The 14,032-nt window shown below is 47.1% G+C and overlaps 1 protein-coding gene across 4 annotated transcripts in view; it reads right to left on the minus strand.

The window, feature by feature from the left end:
- LOC119970386 (synapse differentiation-inducing gene protein 1-like) overlaps nucleotides 1–13,528 on the minus strand; it is a 105,258-nt gene extending 91,730 nt beyond the window's left edge. The window contains exon 1 of one of the 4 annotated variants that reach the window (XM_038804929.1): nucleotides 13,221–13,528. The gene's annotated coding sequence lies outside the window, so the exon portion shown is untranslated. Of the gene's footprint in view, nucleotides 1–9,719; nucleotides 9,824–9,964; nucleotides 10,052–13,220 lie in introns of those variants that run through there. The other 3 variants (XM_038804936.1, XM_038804955.1, XM_038804947.1) reach the window with 3 other exon arrangements.
- Nucleotides 13,529–14,032: the final 504 nt, after the last annotated feature.

The raw sequence follows: 14,032 nt of genomic DNA on the forward strand, positions 1-14,032 counted from the left end.
CCTTTGTTTAAACCCCTCAGATCCTTCAGCTGCAAGCAATTCATTCATTTTTCCCAGGGGGCTATGATTGACAGCTTCCACAAAATGATGCCAGCCTTGCTTCATTCATTTCCCTTAAACTCTTCGTGCTATGACCACAAAGTTTACAAACATCAACCACTTCAAAGAGAGTTAAGTGCATTCTAATCACCCCCTTCACAATGCTGAGCGGAAAATGACAGGTGGTCTTGGGGGCGTCTTCCTAATCAGGGGCTCTTTGTGTAGGTCTCCCTACCTAGGCGGTCTCTGGAGGTTTCCCTATTTATGGAGTTTCCCTATCTAGGGAGCCTCTGGAGGGGGTCATGTTATCTTGGGGGACTCGGGGAGTCCTATCTAGGGAGGTTCAGGGGAGGAGTCTCCCTATTGAGGAGGTCCATTGGAGTTCTCCCTATCTAGTGGGTCTCTGGGTGGTCTCCCTGTTTAGGGGGGTCTGTATGGAGGTCTCTGGAGTGGTCTCCCTATTTGGGGGGGTCTCTACGGAGGTCTCCCTATAGACGGGGTCTCTGGGGAGGATCCTCCAACCAAGGGGTCTCAGAGATATGCCTATTCAGGTGTTCTCTGGGGGTTGGCATGTCGGGTCACCCCATACTTGGGGGTGGGGAGCTGAATTGTGATGCAGGGGAGTGGGTGGCTTGATCCGTGATGCGGGGGGTTAGGAGACTGCTTTGCGATGCTGTGGGAGTGGGTGGGGGGGGGAGTGGCCAGCCACGGGGCCTTGCTATTGGGCCAGCCGCACAAAATGGTGGCCCAATAACAGGATTCCCTCGGTAATCTATAGTATTCCTCTCCATGCGTAAATTTGCACGGCAAAGGATACTGAACTGCTTCCTGATTTGAACTCCCAGTGGGAGCACTAATCAGTTCCAATTCACCTCTGGTGGGAGAACATGTAGCTGGATTCTTCATCGGTGGGATCCTTCACTTTGCTAGCAGCGCACTCACACCCATGGTATTCCCAACGGTATGAGGGTGCCCACAATGGGAAACCCTATTGGCCGGCTGCCAGGACGGATGATCCCGGTGCCGGCGGGCGCGTGCCGCACAAGAAAACGGCTGCGGCAGGACGGAGAATCCTGCCCACGGTCTTCCAAATGGAGAAACCCAAGCAGTACCTACACCAGCTACTAATTCCAATTAAGCAACCCAATACAGTTCAAATGGCACTTATAAAAAAAGTTAACAAAATAGGTTACTTGCTTAGTATCTCACTAAGTGGGATGACCTGGTTAGCTGGGACTAAACACAATTCCTCAAATCATCTACACTCCAGGGAATCTCCAGCAATCAAAACACTATTTTGTTAGCACTTCATCTATAAGCAAGTAAGTGGTTGGAATCAATCATGTCTTCATCTTTCATGACTCCTTAATTACAGCTTTAGTAGACACACTGCCTGTACGTATTTTAAACAAGAGTTTTTAATAACATTACCGCAACAAAATATAAAATATAATATACAATTTCTATATTCATCACAAGATCAAAATAGAAAATGCCGGAAACACAAACTCTCTTTTCTCCCTCCTTAGATGTCGTTTGACCCAAATATTACCATTACCTTCTCTTTTTATTTCCCATCTCCAGAATCTGTGGTATTTTGCTTTTGTATTTGTTGAGAGCCATTTATGATCAGCCTGATGTGGGAACTAGCTGGGACTGACCAGGCCCCAATCAATGAGCTGTACCAAACTAGTCAAATCACTGATCTACTGTTAAATTGGAGCTATGGCTGAATAGGCCGAAGCTTTCTTCATGCAGCCCAGGGGAGCCCTTCAGCATGTCTTGTACCTCTTTTGGCTCCAGCTCCTCTTCTCACATAATTAGAATGGCAGTTGCACCTACAGGTAGCATCATCGAAAGCTCCACTAGTGTTGAGATGTAGGGATTGAAAAAACAACTGTTTCCTTCTACTCACAAGAAGGACAGATTCACAACCATGCAACGTTTGTTAAAGTGATCTAACTCATCCCACTGACCAGAAGGGCATCAAGAACAGTTGCACACGTGCATTCTGCCCACAATGTCACCACTCCATCATCCCCGCCCTTCGAACCCATAGAATTCCTACAGTGCAGGAGGAGGCCAGTCTGCCCATCAAGCCATCACTGACCCTCTGAAAGAAAGTCCCTAACTAGGCCTATTCCTGCACCCTCTCCCCGGAACCCATAACCCCATCTTTGAATCTAAGGGGCAATTTATCATGGCCAATCCACCTAACCTGCACATCTTTGGACTGTGAGAGGAAACTGGAGAACCCGGAGGAAACCCACACAGATACGGGGAGAACAGATAAACTCCACGCAGTCACCCAAGGTCAGAATTGAACACGGGTCCTGGCGCTATGATGCAGCTGTGCTAACCACTGTCCTCTGTCTCTATCACACTCCATCATCTTCTGTCCTCTCTCTCTCTCTATATATATATATATTACTCCATCATCCCTTATTCTCTCTCTACCTAATTTCATTATCCCTCTCTTTCTACCTCACTCCTTCATCCTCCCTCTCTCTCTCCACTGTCCTCTCTCTCTATCTCATTCCATCATCCCATCACCCCTCACTCTCCCTTCTCTCTCTCTCACTCACTCCATCATCCCCTACCCTCTCTCTTCCTCAGTCGACTATCCTCTCTACCTGGTTATCAGTTGAAGTAGTGGGGTTCCTGTAGCGTCTCAATGATGTGGCCAGGAACCATCAGCAACTCAAAGGGGCCTCACCTATTGCTACCCAGGGAGGGGCAACATCGCAGTGAAGACAATACCATTTCCATCTCTGTCTACCAGACCACAGCTGGTTCCAGCCTCCGGCAGTTCGAGTCCGATGTAGCAGTGGGGGGGGGGGGGCAGGAGAGTGCCACTTCCAGAGGCTTTTAAAGTAATCCTCAGCTGCTGTTGGTGAATGCTGGCTGCAAGGGGCCGGGGGGAAGGGGGGGGGGGGGGGGGTGTTGCTGCTTTGGCTGTTTTGAACCTTGCTCAGACCCCCATCTACATCCAGATCTGGGTGTCACAGCTTGGTTCCCCCCAGGGGAGGAATTTGGAACTTATCAATGGTTTAATCTAAACCAATGTTTATGTTACTGGACCAGTTACCAAGAAGCCTAGACTAACAAACTAGAGAACCTGTGTTGAAAACCCTCCAGGGCACCTTTGAGAATCAACGATCAGTTTAAAAGTATCTGGAAATAAAAAAGCTGTCACTAGTAAAGGTGACCACAAAGCTATCAGATTGTCATAAACCAAACGGGCTTCCCAACGCTGTTTAGACTAGGATAGAACCCATACAGTGCAGAAGGAGGCCATTCAGTCCATTGAGTCTGCACCAACCCATCATATGAGCACTCTACCCATGCCCACTCCACCCTATCCCTGTAACCCCATAACCTAACCTACACTAAGGGGCAATTTAGCATGGCCAATCCACTTAACCTGCACATCTTTGGACTGTGGGAGGAAACCGGAGCACTTGGAGGAAACCCATGCAGACACGGGGAGAAGGTCCAACTCCACATAGACAGTGACCCAAGGCCAAAATTGAACCTGGGCCACTGGCACTGTGAGGTAGCCGTGCCACCGTGTTGCCCTTTAGGGAAAGAGATCTGCCGTCCTTATCTGGCCTAGCTTACATATGACTCCAGTCCAACACCAACATGCTCTGACTTAGCCTAGTTAGCCACACACTTAAGGGATGGGCATTCAATGCTGGTCGCATCAGCAACACTCACATTCCCAGTATTAAAACGTTAGCCAATGTGAAAATGGAGCCGAGTGCCCTCGAATCCGTGCAATGGTGCAATCGTTCCCTCAAATTCACAACACGGGGCATATAAAACTCACAATCTTTAGATTATTTCCTTTAGAATAATTTGTACAACTTGAGTGACTCCCGAGCGCAGTTTGAGTTTGGAATTGGAGCCAGCTTCCGTGTGGGAAGAACAGTCATATACTCAACATTTTTCTTAATCTGTTTCTGTCTCTCCACTCTATTTTGCAAGAGTGTGACTGGCTTCCTGATTTCTTTCCCCTGATAGCCGTCAGTTAGCCAGCGTGCCTGCCTTTGATATTGGGCCAACTGTCAGGAACTGAGCCAGGATCGGATGAAAGCCTGGCACTTATTCAGTCCAGGCAGGTTGGCTAAAAATTGAGCACTGCGTCGAAGGTTAGCAGCGTTTAATTTTTATTCAGCAATTTTATCTTGCACCTGTTTTTATATAAAAGTTGAGATCCACAGACACCTATTGAGGCAGCTTTTTGTAGTGCTCTGATTCATAACTCTTTTGTTTAGCTGAACAGGCAGTCAGCATTGTAAGTTTATATCTAACCAAATGTGCTTCCTGACACCAGAATAGTGAATATCAAAGATCTAAGTGGGCTTTAAAGGCAGGCACTCGTGTTTCAAGGACAATGCTTTCAGAGATGCAGATATGAATTTCATAAAAGGAAATGCTGCCATTTCTTTAATGCTCCTTCACCCCGGTGCACCCTGGCGCATTTTGATGAAGTTTGGTCCAGCTCAGTCTGTTCTCGCTTATCTGCTGAGTCTGAGTGGAGTTCCATTTAATTAGCAATCTCGAGGGAGTGAAAAGAAGTAGCTGTCATGGGTTCCTTTAAATCCTCACTTTGCCTCCGAGTCATTATCTGAAAGATGTGTTTATTATCACAGGCGTCGGCCTGGGCGAGGACTTGCAATCTCTCTTTGAATATTGGATTCACACCCCACTTCAGGGCTTTGAGTGCATAATCCAGACTGACACTGCCAGTGCAGTTCAGGGGGAGTGCTGCACTGCCGGAGGTGCTGGCTTTAGAATGACATGTTGAGCTGAGGCCCTGCCTGCCATCAGGTTGATTTAAAGTCGCCCGACTTCTCAAATTGGGTAGGTGATTATTCTGTCCAGCTCGCATAACTCCCAACATGTACATCAACTGGGGGTGAAATTTGTATTGTCCAGTAGTGCCTCGCCTGCCCATTTTTCAACCAGCCCCTCCCCCCACACTGTCTCTACAGGGCCTTATGTAGGTCTGTCTCTTGTTGATAAGACCTAGATGGGGTACATTCTATATTGCTGGGTAATGACAGCTTCAGTAGCTGCATTGGAATAATTTGGCGAGTGGCTAGTGTGGATCTTCAGCCCTGCAGCTGGGAGGCGATCAGGGACATTCATTGTCTTTCTTTTATGCCCAAAGCATTCAGACATGTTTTCGTATTACAATAAGAAGTCTTACAACACCAGGTTAAAGTCCACCATGTCTGTTTCAAACACTAGCTTTTGGAGCACTGCTCCTTCCTCAGGTGTATTACAAGGCATTCATTGAATTGACTGGAAACTGGCCAATTAGGATCTTCCACTTGACAACTTTGGCTAAAGATACTTGTTTCTGCCTCATTTCCTATACTTACATTCTGGGTTCCACCATGTTTGAGAATGACAATGTTCATGAAAGCCCCTCCTTCAGTTCATGACCTAAGTCTTACCTTCATTCTGCCGTAGATGTGGTAAGAGCTATGCAGCTTTAATAGAATCACAGGATCCCTGCAGTGCAGAAGGAGGATATGTGGCCCATCTAGTCTGCATTGAACCTCCGAACGAGCACCCTACCTAGGCCCACTCCCCCAGCCTATTCCCATAATCCCACCTAACCTTTCGGACACTTTCTTTATCATGGCCAATCCACCTAACCTGCACATCTTTTGACTGTGGGAGGAAACCGGAACACCCGGAGGAAACGCACGCAGACACAGGGAGAACGTGCAAACTCCACACAGTCACCCAAGGTCGGAATTGAACCTGAGTGCCTGGCACTGTGATGCAGCAGTGCTAACCACTGTGCTATCACGCCATCCCAGAGCTTTGCTCTGATCTGTTACGTTTCTTTTGCTCTATTTATTTCCATCTTTGATATTTATCATGCCAGTAGCCTTGTGTAGTGTCTTCACCATATTTGTACTTCTTTCTAAAGTAATCCTGCTGGTGGCTTAGCACAACCTTCCACACTTTGCCTAGAGCTAGGGTTGGTCTCCTTGGTTCAACGTGATTGAGGAGTGAAATAATTCTCAGGTCATGAGGTTACCGATGGTGACGGTAAACAATGCCAGTTCTCCCTGGGTGTCCAGTCAGAACTGTCCACTTTGCACAGGGATGGTACCACACTACACTTTGGGGGACATTCTGAAGGAGCGATTTTTAAAATGCAATACTGCAAGTTCATTGGAGAGGGTCAGTTTTATTTCAAGCACAGCTGTACTTTGGGAGAGGGGGAAAGGAGATAAAGTAGAAAAGGATATTAACTGAAGCTGAGATTATAAGAGCAGGGAGGTAATGCTGGACTGCATAAAACAGTTGTTAGGCCACAGCTAGAACATTGCATACAGTTCTGGTCACCAATCATTGTACAACAAAGGAGATTTATAAGGATGTAGTCCGCACTGGCAAACCACTGCAGTCCCTTGCCAAGCAGAACCATGGACCAACACATGGAAGTCTATGTCCTCCAATGCCCTCTCAGGGCAGAGACTCTGAAAAGAGGCAGCACTAAACCAGCAGGGGCTGGTTTAGCTCACAAGGCTAAATCGCTGGCTTTTAAAGCAGACCAAGCAGGCCAGTAGCACGGTTCGGTTCCTGTACCAGCCTCCCCGGACAGGCGCCGGAATGTGGCGACTAGGGGCTTTTCACAGTAACCTCATTGAAGCCTACTCGTGACAATAAGCGATTTTCATTTTCACTTGAAAATGTGAACTATAAAGAAAGATCTAACAGGCTGTCTTTGTTTTGTTTGCAACAGCAAATACTGAGGGGAGATTTAATTGAGGTGTATAAAATTATGAGGTGCCTAGATGGATTGGAAATACCTATTACCCTTAGCAGAGAGTGGCGTAGAATTGAAGGGTGATTTCTGAAACATTATTGGTGTTTCTTTCTCCCAGGTTCTGTCTAACTGCTGAGTATTTCCAGCATTTTTCTGTTTCTATTTGGCAATGCCGGTAGCAGCAGGATCTTGTTTTAAAACAATTGTTAGAAAGATGAATGGGGAGTTGAGGATGGTGGAGGGTCTGGAACCCCCGACCTGAAAGGCAGAAGCCTTCATCCAATTTAAAAAGTACTTGGGTACATGTGCGCTTGAAGTGCTGTAGCCTACATGGCTACAGACCAAGAGTTGGAGAGTGGGGTTAGGCTAACTCGCTTGGTTTTGACTGTTACAGACATGATAAGCCACACAGCCCCCTTCAGCGTTGTAAATTACTATCGGCTGAATTTGGAGGGGCGAGGAAGGCGGGATTATAGGTAAACGGTCCACACTCTCCTGCCTCCGCCCCACCACCTCAACATGGCAAATCAGGCATTGGACTGATTCCTGCCTGCCATATAACTGTGGTGTGAATGGGGACTCCATGCCCAGTCGGAAGACTTAGTTGGGACGCCATGCGGGAGAGGGGTTCCTGTCTGAAGTCCAGAAAATGAGATGGGCATCGGATATATTGCACATGGGTTGGGCCTGAAAAACAAGCTTGGTCGCCTGTTAACTGCTTGTTTCAAAATGGTGGCCGAACTACCAATCTCGGCGCCCGCTCGCTTTCCGAAATATCAGAGGCTGGCATCAGATTGTCGACTCTGGAATTTACATGTGGGCCACCCAATTTGTGACCATAAAATCCCAGCCCCATGATTCAGCGAGGAGGAAATGGCGGAGTTGGCAGAGGTGAAGGAGAGGCGAGAAGGGGTTAGGAGGGTGGAGAGAAAGGCATTAGCAAGGGGTGGCACAGTGGTTGGCACTACTGCCTCATAGTGCCAGGGACCTGGGTTCAATTCCAGCCTCGGGTGACTGTCTGTGTGGAGTCTGCACGTTCTCCCAGTGACTGCGTGAGTTTCCTCCGGGTGCTCCGGTTTCCTCCCACAGGCCAAAGGTGTGCAGGTTAGGTGGATTGGCCAGGCTAAATTGTCCCTTAGTGTCCAAAGTTTGGGTTAGGTGGGGTTACAGGGAGAGGGTGGGGGCATAGGCCCAGGTGGGGCACTGCTTAGGAGGGTTGGTGCAGACTCAATGGGCCGAATGGTCTCCTTCTGCATTGTAGGGATTCTATGATCCTATAGTTCATGTACCCCGAGCTCCCAAAAGTATCAGGACTCCAGTGTGAACGGTCACCTTTTAGTTTTGACCAGTGGAGCTCCAAACATTTGACGTTTCTTTGCAAACACAATGCAGCAGCTCTCATGGTACAGAGTGAATGTTTGTCAAAACACACACCCCACCCCAGCTATTCCCTTCCACTGTGGCCTGTCATGTGTCAGGCCACCTTCTTCAATAACGTTATCTCCCTCAGAGCACTACAGCAGCAAAGGTTTTGCAAATAAATGACACTCTCTCACCCTTCAGTAGCGCTGCTGCAATCTGACACTGGGAGTTGGCAGGATGCAGATATGAACTCCACTGGCATCAATAGAAAGAGGGGTGGGGGTAAATTTCAGGCGATTTATCTTGTCGAGCCGTTGCACTTGGTGTAAACCAACCTTTCTCAAACTGAAACTAACAGAAGGGTGCAGTGATGCAATGATCAATCCACCCGGCCGTGCCATGATTCGAAGAATTTAAAAATGACAGGAAATTGACAAATGTTTCCAAGGAGAGGTGGTAGTAGCCGGCACAGTCACCAAGTTAGCTGGCTAAAGCCCTGCACCTGATCAGAGAGACCAGGACTGCAGTGACAATCTCTCTACAACAAACGAACATTTCGAGTTCAACATTTGCCTCACTCAAGGAGATCTGCAGGGAAGAACTTTGATATCCCGACGCTCTCCCCCCTTGGAGTGCCAACCCGACTCAGACACACACAGCCCCACGCCGAAGCGTCTCTCAAATTTCCCCATGCAATGCAACATAGTGACCACTGAGTTTAGACAGTTCCAATTGTAAAGCTCAGCTCAGCCCTGTTCTGTCGGAACGTGTCTCACTTAAGTGATCAGGAAATTTTGCGAAATGCACATTAATATTTTCAGTAGGTCTACGTGAGATGTATATGTGACTGTAAGAATGCGATATATATGTGTATTTAACTATAGGTATGTGATTTATATCTAACTATAAGAATGTGATAGCTGTGTGTATTTAACTATAGGTGTGTGATGTGTATTTAACTATAGGTATGTGATGTATATGTAACTATAGGAATGTGCTGTGTATCTGAGATGTTTATGAAACTATAGGAATGTGGTGTAGATGTAACGATAGGTGTGTGCTGTATATGCGTATGTAACTATAGGAATGTGAAGTATATGCGACTATAGGAATGTGATGGATGTATGTATTTAACTATAGGTATGTGATGTATATGTAACTATAGGTGTGTGCTGTATAAATGAGATTGGCATGTAACTATAGGAATATGATGTATATGTAAGTATAGGAATGCGATGTATATGTGTGTTTAACTATAGGTATGTGATGTATATGCAACTATAAGTGTGTTGTATATGTGAGATGTGTATGCAACTGGAGGAATGTGCTGTATATGTAACTATAGGAATGTGCTGTATACGTAACTATAGGAGTGTGATGTGTTCGTGGGGTGTATGTATAACTGCATGTGATATGAATGTTTGATGAATATATTTGTGTAGATGGGTCCGTTTCACATCGGCGGCTACAACGTATTTCCCCGGAGCAAGATAAAACAACAGTACTTCGTTCCGCCTACCTCATCTTTTCTTTAAAAAGCTGCCCGGCGTGGTACTAGACCGTGCCGAGCGATCCATGAGCACTTGTGAGGGGCTGTTCGCTGAGCCATTCCCTCCACCGAGCGGCCCCTGGGGCGGGGGGCAGCAGAATCGGCGGGAGGAACACTGCAGTCGACAAGCACCATCACTGCATCGCACTGCCCTGTTCACAGAGAGCTGGTCCAGTCTCCCAACCTGAAAACCAACACCTTAAACACCAACCTACCTACCCTGTATATCTCCGATCCAGCGCTGCTCCATTCTACTGAAATCTACCAGTAATCACCCACTGAGGCAGCAGTGTGCCTCTCACCCAATAACCAGGAGTGTGCGTGTACGTGTGTCTGCATATCTGTATCCACACAGATATTTATAAAATTATTTTTGCATATAGGCAAAAAATATCTATGTTTATAGACACAGGTGTATTTTTGCATAACTTGAATTCATGTAAACGGGTAGGTGTCTTCGAGTGTGTGTTAGTGCATGAGTGCATGCATATGAGTGTGTATAAATATTTCTGTGTGTGCCTGACTGTGTATACAGCGTTTGTGTGGATGTATATGCAACACAGTTTGTGTGGACACCTGATCGCATGTACACAACAGCGTTTTTGTGGATGCCTGACTGCGTAAATGCAACAGCATTTGTGTGGATGCCTGACTGCATATATGCAGCAGCGTTTGCACAATAGCATTTGTGTGGACACCTGACCGTGTATATGCAACAGCATTTCTGTGGACGGCTGATGGTTTATACACAACAGCATTTGTGTGGATACCTAACTGCATGTACGCAACAGAGTTTGTGTGGACACCTGACCGCATATACACAACAGAGTTTGTGCAGACACCTGACGGCACATACTCAACTGAGTTTGTATGGACCTGACGGCATATACGCAACAGAGTTTGTATGGACACCTGACAGTGTATGTGCAACAACGTTTGTATGGATTCTTGATGGTGTATACGCAACAGTGTTTGCGTGGATGCTTGATGGTGTATACACAACAGCGTTTGTGTGGATTCTTGATGGTGTATACGCAACAGCGTTTGTGTGAATGCTTGATGGTGTACACACAACAGCGTTTGTGTGGATTCTTGATGGTGTATATGCAACAGCATTTGTGTGGATTCTTGATGGTGTACACGCAACAGTGTTTGCGTGGATGCTTGATGGTGTATATGCGACAGCGTTTGTGTGAATGCTTGATGGTGTATACGCAACAGCATTTGTGTGAATGCTTGATGGTGTATACGCAACAGCGTTTGTGTGGATTCTTGATGGTGTATACGCAACAGCATTTGTGTGGATTCTTGATGGTGTATACGCAACAGCGTTTGTGTGGATTCTTGATGGTGTATATGCAACAGCGTTTGTGTGGATTCTTGATAGTGTATACGCAACAGCGTTTGTGTGGATTCTTGATGGTGTATACGCAACAGCGTTTGTGTGAATGCTTGATGGTGCAATTGCAACAATGCTTGTGTGGATGCCTCACAGCGTATACACAACAGCACATATGATACATGTAACAGTGTGTACGTGGCCAGTGTGTACATGTGCTTCAGAGACTTGGACAACCTACCACAGGTACCTCAAAGCACTGGTGAAGTTTCACCAGCAGTTCCTTCACAAGATCTTTCCAGTGGCAAGAAAGGTGATCCAATAGCACTGTTCTCTCCTGCGCCAACATGCCCAGAATGATGAGCTGTATTGTTCATAGTCTGACACCTGACTCCCAAAATAACTGTCCTACTCTGAACTTAGCCATGACAGGAAGCTCCTAGGAGGACACTTTAGGGATGTCCTGAAAGCATCGCTGATTAGGTTAAATATTCCTGCCGACTCACGAGAGGTCCTGGCTTGTGACTGAGAAAAGTGGAGGTTTATTTGGGAAGGCACAGAACACAAAAACGAGAGATATTGTTCGGGACACAGAGGCAAAGTCAAAATGCCGGTAAGAGTGCATAAACCAGGGCAGCAAGGTGGCCCAGTGGTTAACATTGCTGCCTCATGGCACCGAGGTCTCAGGTTTGATCCCGGCTCTGGGTCACTGTCTGTGTGGAGTTTGCACATTCTCCCCGTGTTTGCGTGGGTTTCGCCCCCACAACCCAAAGATGTGGTGGATTAGCCACGCTAAATTGCCCCTTAATTGGAAAAAATTAAGTGCATAAACCAGCAAACACCTCAACTATCTGACCATTCAAGTCACCTGACCCACAGGTGACAGATCACACATTGAACTGCCATCTCAGAACCCATCAAACTGGAGTGAAGCAAGTCATCCTCCATCCCAATGAATTGCTGGAGAAGTGTGAGCATGTGAATGAGTGTGAGGTGTGTGTGCAAGTATGTGGGTGTATGAATCAATGAGAGAGAATATAAGTGTGTGAGTGTGTATGCAGGGAAACTGGAAGAGCATGAGTCTGAGAAAGTGCAAATGTATGTGCGGAAGAGTATATATGAGAGCAAGTATTGACAGCACGGTGGCAAAGTGGTTAGCACTGCTGCCTCATTGCGGCAGGGTCCCGGGTTTGATTGCTGCCTCAGGTCACTGTGCGGAGTCTGCACGTTCTCCCCGTGACTGTGTGGATTTCCTCCGGGTGCTTCGGTTTCCTTCCACAGTCCAAAGATGTGCAGGTTAGGTGGATTGGCCATGATAAATTGCCTCTTAGTGTCCAAATTGATTAGGGTGGGTCACGGGGAGAGGGCGGGGAAGTGGGTAGAGTGCTCTTTCAGAAGGTCATGCAGACCAAATGGGCCAAATGGCCTCCTTCAGCACTGTAGGGATTCTCTGAAACATGTGTATGTGTGTGTGTGTATACGTGTGCAGGAGAGTTCTGTGCGTGAGAGTAAAATGTGTGTATGGGAATATATGTGTGCGCAGGAGAGTGTTCATATGTGTGTGCACGGGAGTGTGCATGTGTGTGAGAGTGTATGTGCTTGTATGAGAGACTATTTTACCATTCCGAATTGCACACGCTAACATATCGGTTTGAAATCGCATTTGTCTCGTGTGATGTGCAGTTTAACAAATGCTTGGCAGAGTGTACCTGGGGCATTAATTGAAATGAAATGAAAATCGCTTATTGTCACGAGTAGGCTTCAATGAAGTTACTGTGAAAAGCCCCTAGTCGCCACATTCCGGCGCCTGTCCGGGGAGGCTGGTACGGGAATCGAACCGGGCTGCTGGCCTGCTTGGTCTGCTTTAAAATCCAGCGATTTAGCCAAGTGAGCTAAACCAGCCCCAGGCTGGTCACAGTGATTGACTACTTTCAATGCAGCGGAAATAGGCTGAAGAGGTGGTGGGACAAACCTTTCAAAAAATTGTTCCTGGATTGTAAATAGTTCCTGCACTGTATATTCTATGATTCTGTGATCTGCTACACACACACAATAAAGCACCTAACAGTGAAAAGAGCTGCAAGTTATCGCCTGATGGGTCAGTCTGATGCTGGGAGAGATTGCAGACCTACCTCTGTTTGGATCACACTCTGCGGCACAGCGGTGTCCGGCTATTGAATAGGTGCAGATGGGGACGCGGGGGAAGAAACTCCATTACTCCTGCTGGGCTGCCCCTTGTCAACACGATGTGAGGGTCCGAACTGATGACCGATCCGATAGTTCGGTGCAAAACAGTGTTCCGTGTGGAGCTGGTACAATCCTTGACTGAGAAATAATCAGCAGTTTCAGATCCATTGACCGCTGCGGCGTTACTCTGCATTCGAACCTCGACCACAATGTATCAGTTCAGTGTGGGGAGAAATAGCAAGTTCCGCATTACCCCGGAGTTTGAGTAAAATGATGAATCCCCCCCCCCCCCCCCCTACCAGCGCAGTGCTGCTTTCGGTGGCCCCTGGGTCCTAAAATCGGCTGCTTCTAGACTTTAAATACATTTTTGAAAGAAACATTTACAGGGAGCTTTGTCCAGGTGGGAGTAAGTTACCAAAGGGACTTGGTGCAAATTGAGCCAGGGAGAAATGACATACATTCAATATTAAAGCAAATGACTGCGGATGCTGAAATCTGAAACAGAAACAGAAAATGCTGGACAATCTCAGCACGTCTGGCAGCATCTGTGGAGAGAGAAGGGAGCCATCACTTCGAGTCGGGATGACTCCTTCTCAAAGATGAAGAGAACTGGAAATAGGGTCAGATTTTTAGTGGGTGGGGGGGGGGGGGTGTATGTGGAGCATTTGGACTCGATAGGGGGCCATCGATCGGTGGAGATTGACACACATGTTGTGGACAGAAAGACAGAGGTGATAATGTGCCACCATCAGCACCC

This window comes from Scyliorhinus canicula, chromosome 1, assembly GCF_902713615.1.
Source record: "Scyliorhinus canicula chromosome 1, sScyCan1.1, whole genome shotgun sequence".
Classification (NCBI taxonomy): domain Eukaryota; kingdom Metazoa; phylum Chordata; class Chondrichthyes; order Carcharhiniformes; family Scyliorhinidae; genus Scyliorhinus; species Scyliorhinus canicula.